General features: G+C 45.3%; 1 long non-coding RNA gene across 1 annotated transcript in view; it reads right to left on the reverse strand.

Moving 5' to 3' along the window:
• Window positions 1–8,894, reverse strand: part of LOC132689247 (uncharacterized) — a 43,178-nt gene extending 34,284 nt beyond the window's left edge. The window contains exon 1 of the long non-coding RNA XR_013552814.2: window positions 8,729–8,894. This is a non-coding gene — a long non-coding RNA (uncharacterized LOC132689247). The remainder of the gene's footprint in view (window positions 1–8,728) is intronic.
• Window positions 8,895–10,012: the final 1,118 nt, after the last annotated feature.

Raw genomic sequence — 10,012 nt, forward strand, 5'->3', positions numbered from 1 at the left:
AAGAGACATATGGTGTTTATGGGTCAGAAGATTCAATACATTCCAGATATCAGTTCTTCTGCAATTTTCCATAGATTCTATTCAATCCCATTTAAAATTTTTTTTTAATGTTTTATTTTATTTTTGAGACAGAGAGAGACAGAGCGTGAGCGGGGGAGGGTTAGAGAAAGAGGGAGACACAGAATCCGAAGCAGGCTCCAGGCTCTGAGCTGTCAGCACAGAGCCCGATGCGGGGCTTGAACTCACAGAGGGTGAGATCGTGACCTGAGCCAAAGTCGGAAGCTCAACCAACTGAGCCACCCAGGTGCCCCAATTCAATCCCATTTAAAAATCCCCAGCAGGATTTTTATGTAGGAATCAACCAACTGATTCTATAATTTATATGGAAATTGTTATTAATTTATATGGAAGGAACTTCAAATAGCCAGAACAACATTGAAAAAGTTAACTAAAGCTGGACGAAAAGTAACAGTACCTAATTTCAAAACTTATTATAAAGCCTCAATAGTTAGGATAGAATGGTATTGGCGTAGATCGATGGAACAAAACAGAGTCCTGATTTTTAACCAAGTTACAAGAGCAATCTAGTGGATAAAGGATTGTCTTTTCAACAAATGGTACTGGAACAATGGGATATCCATACACAGAAACTAATATTCATAAAATCGAATAAATTGTGATATGTACCTCACACCGTACACAAAAATTAACTCAAAACGATTATCGATTTAAATATAAAATGTAAAACTATAAAACTCCCAGAACAATAATCATAGGTGAAAACTTCTGTGACCTCGATTTACACAGAGATTCCTTGGATCCCACAGCAAAAGCATGACCCATGTAAAAACAAATTGATAAATTGGGCATCATCGAAATTGAAAATTTCTGTTCTTCGAAGAAACCGCTTAAGACAATGGAAAAGCAAGCCAAAGCATGGGAGAAGTATTTGCAAATCAATTATCAGTGATAAAGGACTCTATTCAGAATGGGTAAAGAATTTTCAAAACTCAGTAGTTTTTAAAAACTGATTTTTTTTTTAACTGAGCAAAAGATTTGAATGGCCCCTTCACCAAAGGAGACAGAGAGATGGAAAACAAGCACATGAAAAGATGCTCAACATTAGTCATTGAAGAAATGCAAAGGAATACCACAGCGAGGGGCCCTTACACGCCTAACAGAATGGCTGAAATTAAAAGGCTAAAGATACCAAGTGTTGGTGAGGATGCAGAGGAATTACTGGTGGGAATGAAAATGGTACAAGCACCTTGGGAAACACTGTGCCAGTTTCTTAAGAAGTCAAACGTATACCTATCATATGTTCCAGCCATTCCAGGCCTAGGTATTTAAAGGAAAAAGGAGGGGCACCTAGGTGGCTCAGTAGGTTAAGCGTCTGACTTTGGCTCAGGTCACGATCCCACGGCTCATGGGTTCGAGCCTTGCGTTGGGCTCTGTGCCGACAGCTCGGAGCCTGGAGCCTGCTTCCGATTCTGTGTCTCCCTCTCTCTCTGCCCTTCTCCCGCTCGCTCTCTCTCTCAAAAATAAATAACATTTAAAAAATGTTTAAGGAAAAAAAATAAAGGAAAGTGTATATCCTTACAAAGACTTACACACAAATGATCATAGGAGCTTCGTTTGTAATAGCCCCAGACTGGAAACAACCCAAATGTCCTTCAGTAGGTGACTGGATAAGGAAATGGAGATATCCACACAATGCAGCAATAAAAAGGAATGAATGACTAATACATGGGCGACAAGTACATGTTGAGTGAAACTCAAAATAATTATGCTGAGTGCCAGAAACCAGACAGGCACACATACTGTTTAATTCCATTTCAACAAATTCTACGAAATGCAAACTAATGTGTAGTGAGAGTGCACATCAGTGGTTGCCCGGGGAGAAGTGGGTTGGGGTGAGGGGCAAGAGGGAGGGACTACAAAAGGGCCCGTGGAAACATCGAAGGATGATGGGTATGTTCATTCTCTTGATTGTGGTGATGGATTCACAGATGTATGCAAATGGAAAAATTTACCAAATCGCACACTTTAAATACGTACCGATTATCATGGGTCACTCATTCCTCAATAAAATTGTTTCCAAAACAATATATAGATTATTGAAATGTGTGTGGGTGTGTTCTGTGTGTGTTTCAAAATGAAAAGGGCTGGAAGAATCCACATCAAACTGTGAACAATGATCACCTCTGGGGATAGAGCGCACTCAAAGGTAGAGAGGTATTTGAATGAAGACTCAACATTATGGATACATTGGGATCATTTAAATCTTTTACAAGAAGAATGTATTCACGAATTACCCATGTAGTTTTCATCATTAACAATTTAAAAAATATAGCCAAAGGCGACAGCAAGCTACATCAACCGCCACTAAATAAAACCTTTCTGGCTTTCGGTCAAAAGATAAATGGAAACATAAAGGTTGTCATCTCCATCTTCCTCTTGGTGAAAGCAGGCATTTGGGAGCTGAGATGCAAATCCTTCCCTTTAGAAAGATCTTGAAAGTGAAGAGTTATTTTATAAAGCATCTTAGAGTGCTATTCTCCATAAAGCTATGACAGCATTTATAAAGCATTAGTAAGTGTGCATCCTTATTTCTAATATTTGGAGATGGGGTGTGGAAAGAATCCAGTGAGAAAAGTATACTGAAAGGAGGAGCAGGAAAGGAGGAACAGGGAAGAGGAGGAGGAGGAGGAGGAGGAGGAGGAGGAGGAGGAGGATGGTCATGTGGGCCACAATAATGATAATGATGAAGAAGGAGGAGGAGAAGAAAACAAGGAGGAAATCAGTATGTTGTGTGGTAGTGATGGGGCTACGGGTGAGATCAATTTCATGTATCTTTCACTATCTGTTGTAGGTTAGCTTCTGACATTACAGGGCGTTGCTACAGTAAACAAGGGGCAATGGAGGTCCATGGGTTTTGGGCAGGAGGCTCAAAAGGCTGGACACTTGGACTCGGCTGAAGACAACTCAAAAACTCCATCCTAAAATGGGTTTTAATTCTCAGGAACCCACCCACCTTAGCCATACCACCATTGGGATTTGCAGATAAAGCCCATTACAGCCTGATCCTACTCTGACCACCACCCGCACAAAAGAGCACAAGTCACGACTCACTTGCAACACCATAGTGTTTCCTAAAACTTGTCTTGCTTTATCATATGCCTCATGTATTGCCTATAACTGTTTATTCAGGGGCGTCCGGGTGGCTTAGTCGTTTGAGGGACCAACTCTTGATTTCGACCCAGGTTATGACCTCACGGTTCGTGGGATGGAGCCCACGTGGGGCTCTGTGTTGATAGCGGGGAGTCTGCTTAAGATTCTCTCTGTCTGTCTCTCTGCCTCCCTCCCTTAGCATTCTCTCTCTCTTAAAGTAAATAAGCCAAAGGGGGCGGGGGGGGGGGGGGGAGGAAGAACGGTTTATTCAAAGCCATGGTTACTAATCTACTATTATTTGTACTCAATCTTTGCTGGTAATTAACAATAATGATTATAACTAAAGCATATAATACATGTAACTAATAATAATTAAAATGCAAATGATCGTAACTAACACATAGCGAAGACTGGCTATATAATCTATATAATCTATATGTATGTATATATAATCATTTGATCTATATAATCCATTCTAGAAGTATTATTTGTGCCCTTTTACAGATTAGGAAAATGAGACTTTGAGAAGTTAACTAATTAGTCCAATGCCACACAGCTAAAAAGAGGCAGGGCCAGGATTTGAACTCAGTATGCCCCCTACGTGACTCCAAAGGAAAAGTTGGTTTGTGAGGACAAGACAAAGATGCAAAGACAGATTCCAAAAGTCAGGCACTCGAGCTGGGGCACGTCCAGAGTGGTCAGTTGAGGCCTGTGCCCAAAACTGCAGATGGCATGGATCCAAGTAACAAGTACACAGCCCCAGGAGCAAGAATGAGTTGACAAGGAGCCAACAGCCTTGGGCGCTAAACTCCTACTCAACATTTCATGGGCAAAGCTGACCTTAAGAGTCTGAGCAAAAATAAGCCAATGAGAAGCAACTGGAATGATTCATTGGATTAGAAGAAAGGAGGATGGGGAGGGTAACAGGCTAGTGACAAGAAGGTGGTAGGTGGGATGGCATTTAGGATCCTGGCAACTATCACCAGAGTTTATGTAGGCAAGTCCCGGGGGCCCACTTAGCTGACCTACAGGTATAATGGTGAATCCCTGTTTGGAAATGAAATGCAAGCCGTAGAGATAAACAAGGTCACCAAGAAAGGTCACAAGAACAACAGGCAAGTAACATGAAAGATGTAATTTTTCCATTCTTCAAGTATATCCAAACTCTACTCACAGGTGTCTAGACAGTCGTGGCCCCAGCTTACAGACCTCTGTTTTAGACGCGCAGCAATGCAGAACGCTCCGCGTCATCAGTTCCGAGACGAAGCCTTAAACGAAACCCATTCACTGAGCTCCTTGAGGTTAAAGCGAGGGTAAAGGTCGTATTCATCTTTACACATGGTGCCAGGCTGTCCCCTGGAGTATGGTAGGGACATAATCAACGCACAGGTATTCACGCATTGTTCGAGACACTAGTAGGCTCTGAACGGGTTACCAGAACTTGAGTTTTACGCAGGACCAGAGTTTGGATCATCAGCATCTGGCAGCCACCAGAGAAATGACAAAATCTGCATGGGAGGTGGAGGTGGGGGCAAGAGAAAAGGAAGGGGAGATCTCAAGTCTACATGAACACAGGGGCGCCCGGGTGGCTCAGTCGGTCAAGCGTCCAACTTCAGTCAGGTCGTGATCTCGTGGTCTGTGAGTTCGAGCCCCGCGTCGGGCTCTGCGCTGACAGCTCAGAGCCTGGAGCCAGTTTCAGATTCTGTGTCTCCCTCTCTCTCTGCCCCTCCCCCACTCACACTCTGTGTGTCTCTCTCTCAAAATAAATAAACGTTAAAAAATAATAAAGTCTAGATGATTACAGAAAACAAAGTACTAGGAGGTGGCGGGATACTAGAGTCACTCAGGATAACCCTTTGCTCACATTTCCAGAAAACTCCATGCCCCTTCCTTATGCACAAGCCTTCATGTGACCGAAGCACAAATTTCTCTACCACTTCCAGTGGCCCCGAAGAAACAGATCTCTCCCCTTAAAAAGCCCCTGCCGGCGTCCACTGGGAGGTGTAACTCTCTGATTCGATCCTCAGCAGGAATGACTGGCATTGTCAGTCCCGCTGGCCCGCGGTCACGGGCCTCTCCCCCAGACCACTACCCCTCAGTGGTCTTGAAAGTGCTTTGTTTGCTCCGAGATGAGCTCCCACCATGCACAGGAAGCCACTGCTCCAGAACCTTCATGCAAATTATTCACAGTAGTAAATAGGCTTCATACCAAGTGCGTTGTTTGCCTTTCCCGGGTAGAAAGCACATTCTTGCCACACTTCGGTGGCCCTGGGCCCACGAGGCACACTTCTTCACGGTGCCCTCTAACTGCGTGGGGAGCGCCGAAGTGGTAATTACCTTAGAAAGTGCTCTTTTCCGTGTATTTGGCTGCAGAAAAATAACACTCTGCCTCTCTTTCCATGCGTCTCACGGAATTATGTAAATAGACCCAAAGCAAACCAGTTTAAATGATTATAAAATGGATTTCTAAGTGATATCTGTTACTAGACGAGAATACTAAAAAACCTTGCTCTTTCTCAGCCACCAAGATGAAAGAATAAAACATTTAGTAAGAGAGGGGCGCCTGGGTGGCCTCAGTTGGTCAAGCCTCCGGCTTCAGCTCAGGTCATGATCTCACAGAAAAGGAGTAGTAGTAGTAAGAGTCTTCTCTGGTGGATCGTGCCTCGTGAGTAAGGAACTCCTGGGGCTTTGCCCAGGTGGAAGGGACAAATGTCTTGCCCAAGTATAGAGGAGAGATCACTTCCCAGGGCTCTGGCTGCATTTTGAAAAACAACCGAGGGAAGAAAATAGATACAGAGGATGTAAAAGGGACTCGCCGAACGCAAGAGGGGTCCCCAAACTTTGGCACCTATAAAATCACAATGGAAGGCCGTGGAAACGGATTCCGGATTCAGCAAGTCTGACCGGAGCCCAGAAATTTTCAAGTTCCCAAGTGACGTTGCTGCTGTTAGTGGATAAGGCCACACTTTGAGTAACACTGGCTTAGAGGAAACAGGGACACATGTCAGCCCAGCGTTGGCAAGCCCCTCACTTGCCCTGCTGCTCTCCCCAGCTACTGGGCTATGAGCTACACACGGGGCTCTGCCTCTCCTGACGCAGGCTCTCCAACTGGCATATCTCACCTCGTCAAACAGTGGTTATTCCCACAGGCGGGCGTCTGGCCAATCCCGATCCACAGGGATTCTTTCCTTCCTTCCAAGATCTTAGGTACCAAGGGCCGTGCAATTCTGAAGCCACGCACGTCTGTCTTTATGGCTAATTGGGGAGAGACTGCCTCGAATGGAACCAATACAGAGAAAAAGAAAGGAGACAGAAAAGGAGAGAGAAAAACCTGACAATACTGTCTAAATCCCTGGATCTTTAACTCGCAGACCCAAAGGACTTGGCCAGGGAGTCCAGAAATCCGCCCCCACCCCGCCTTTTTCAACGGACGCCAGTTTGAGCTGGTGATCCTGTCGCTCCGAACGGCAAGATTCCTGGTTACTATGCGTTCCTCCCAACGGCTGCGGAGGCATCATCAACTTCACAACCCTGCTGAGGACCCCGGCAGTGAGGAAAAAGAGGCCAGGTACGCGGACTCAGGCGCCTGACCGAGTCCAGCCTCGCCCAGCTCAGTTAGTGCTACACACCAAGTTGCCGCCCCCCTGCTTCTCGAAGCCATGTGAGCTGCCGAATGGCTCTCCTTAAAAGGGCACCCCTATTTGCCTCGCTGGGGATGCCATTTTCTCCCGGGGTCACTCCTCCGCCACAACGCCTCCATCCTTCAGGTGGTGGGGGGTGAGAGGCCAGGGTGCCGCCGTCACGTGCTCTGGGGACTATGGCAGGACGCAACCGCAAGCTCATCTATTCAGGTAGGTCTGGCTCAGCCAGTTCTGCAGAAACCAATGGTTTCTACCAGACTCACCCCAGGAGGCGTGCGCTGAGTTACCTGGGAATTACCTCTCTGCCAGAACATCCTCCCAGGTAAGACACTCCTAATTTTACCTGTACACGCCAACCCTGTATCCAATTCCCAACATCAAAGTGGGGGTATCCTGAGGTTTCTGTTCTCGCATGTCAGTGTTGGGGAAAAGCTCCGTGCGCTGCCTGCTATTACTTACATCGACTAAGCTACCTCCTCAGCTGTCACTTTTTCTTTTTAAGTTTATTTATTTATTTCTGAAACAGAGACAGAGAGAGAGAGAGAGAGAGAGACAGAGCACACTTGGACGCACAAGTTGGGGAGGGGCAGAGAGAGGGAGACAGAATCGGAAGCAGGTTCCAGATTCCAAGCTGTCAGCACAGAGCCTGACATGGGGCTCGAACCCACAAACCGTGAGATCGTGACCTGAGTCGAAGTCAGACGCTCAACTGACTGAGCCACCCAGGCGTCCCTGGACTGTTACTCTTGAAATAGCAACTCCTTCCTCTCTGCCCCTCCTACTTGTATTCCTTTCATGGAATTTCTTCTGATCTTTACCATAAAATATTAGCCCGTGAACAGCATCATTGCCTCTCCCTCTCAAACTCCTTTCATCCTGTTCTGGCCTCCCTGCCATAGTCAAGTTCTTAACCAGTTTTCCAGAACAGATCAACGTCATCACACCCTTTTGGAGCCTTATTCCTGAATTGAGAGGATAATCTTCACCCTGTATATCAATTTTCTTAGCTTTTAAGATTGTTCCTGGCCAATGTGCGGTGGTTAAACGTGTGGGCTCTGAAAGCAGGCTTTCAGGGTTCAGTACCCACCTTTACCCCTGACTCGTTACTTAATTTCTCTGGGTTTCCATTTCTTCATCGGTAGATAATTCTAGTGACCACTCGGTGGGTTTGTTGTGAGCACTAAGTAACAGTGGGAGTAAGCATTCAATACAACTCCAGGCATCTAAGAAGCAGTCCACAAATATTAGTTCCTATTATTGTTCAGGGATACGAGGGAAATCTCACTTCCCTTATCAATGAGGCAGAAAGAAATGCTTAATTATCACACTTCACACTGTGTTGGAATCTTTGATCTGCCACTACAGTGTTGAGGTTACTTTCCATCCTTTCTTTTTTACTCAGCCTGACACATTGTAGGGGCTCGAGAAATGTGTTCAGAGCACCTGTGGTTAAGCGACGGACTCTCGATTTCGGCTCAGGCCATGATCTCACGGTTTGTGAGTTCAAGCCCCACATCAGACTCCACACTGACAGGGAAGAGCCTGCTTGAGATTCTCTCTGTCCCTCTCCTACTCTCTCGCTCCTTCTCCCTCTGCACCTCCCCCACCCCTCATTCTCTCTCAAAATAAGTAAAAAGAATGTGTTAGGGGCACCTGGGTGGCTCAGTCGGTTAAGCGTCTCACTTTGGTTCAGGTCATGATCTCACAGTTCACGAGTTCAGACCCCGCGTCGGGCTCCGTGCTGACAGCTCAGAGCCCGGAGCCTTCTTCAGATTCTGTGTCTCCCTCTCTCTCTGCCCCTCCCCTACTCGTGCTCCATCTGTCTGCCTATCTGTCTCTCTCTCAAAAACAAATAAACATTAAAAAAATAAAAAATAAATCAAAGGAATGTGTTCAACGGATAAACTATTCTGTACCTGGCTCATCTTCTTGGCTGTATGACCTTGGGCAAGTCCTCAAAACCCCACCGAGTAGATGCCACTTTCCGATTTTTCAAGATGAAGGAAACCCAAGATCAGAGAGCTTAAGCGACTTGTTCAAATACGAAGAGTCCACCGGCTTCTTCTCCTTTGACTCATGAATCCTTCCTGTAAGTGAATATACTACTGTAAGCCCGTAGGGAGTTTTTAATCATTTCAGCATTGACAAATAAGTGACTTCTTTCTTTTTTTTTTTTCAACTTTTTTTTTTTTTTTTTTTTTAATTTTTGGGACAGAGAGAGACAGAGCATGAACGGGGGAGGGGCAGAGAGAGAGGGAGACACAGAATCGGAAACAGGCTCCAGGCTCCGAGCCATCAGCCCAGAGCCTGACGCGGGGCTCGAACTCACGGACCGCGAGATCGTGACCTGGCTGAAGTCGGACGCTTAACCGACTGCGCCACCCAGGCGCCCCATGTGACTTCTTTCTTTAAAACATATTCTATTGTAGAACCGTCTCATTGAACAGTATGGGACAAGGATCGTGCTACATCCTTCATCATATTAAGACAAGTTTTGACTTGTCCCCACTTAACATGTGATGGAAAGCTGGTGGATTTACCTTAAATTATTTATGAAACAGAGAACAAAAAACATGAGTCGGTTCAGGACAGAGTTTTACTATATGTTGCGAGGCATAAAAAAAAAAAAAAAAAGACAAAACAACCTCCCTTTATGAGTTGATGTTTAGAATGCCAAATTCTGTGCTGATTTTTTTTAAACATATAATTGTTGTTCTAAATGACAAGATGTAAGAAAAGGTTTCCGGCTGATATTTGCAAGCACATCTCTCTGCAAATAACACATTGCAGGTGTGGAGAGTCGTTACTCCCAATAAATGCAAAGCAAAATTGTCTATAATTGTTGCTATACGTTCTGTTTTTTACTTTAGTTTTGAAGCGCTCCCTGTAAGACTTTTATCGGATGAATGCCACTCTCAAATCTGGGGAAGGTCAGCCTCGGGTGAATTTGCTGATTTATTATCGGATTCTTGTTCCTCATGAATTGCTGCGTTTCAGTATCCCTGCTCTGTATGTATGCCTATTTTCAAATAATGGTCCATTACAGGTGTACATTAGATAATCTATGATGGGGGCGGGGGGGTGTTGCAAAGAGCCAATGTGTCCCAACAGCTTACCCTGGCTGGTTTGGACAAAGGGTCATCAGATTCCCCGGTCTCCAGTCGGGTCTTCCCCAACCCTGCCAGAAGATACTGCAACTT

The sequence above is a fragment of the Panthera onca genome, chromosome E3 (genome assembly GCF_046562875.1).
Source record: "Panthera onca isolate mPanOnc1 chromosome E3, mPanOnc1 haplotype 2, whole genome shotgun sequence".
NCBI classification, from domain to species: domain Eukaryota; kingdom Metazoa; phylum Chordata; class Mammalia; order Carnivora; family Felidae; genus Panthera; species Panthera onca.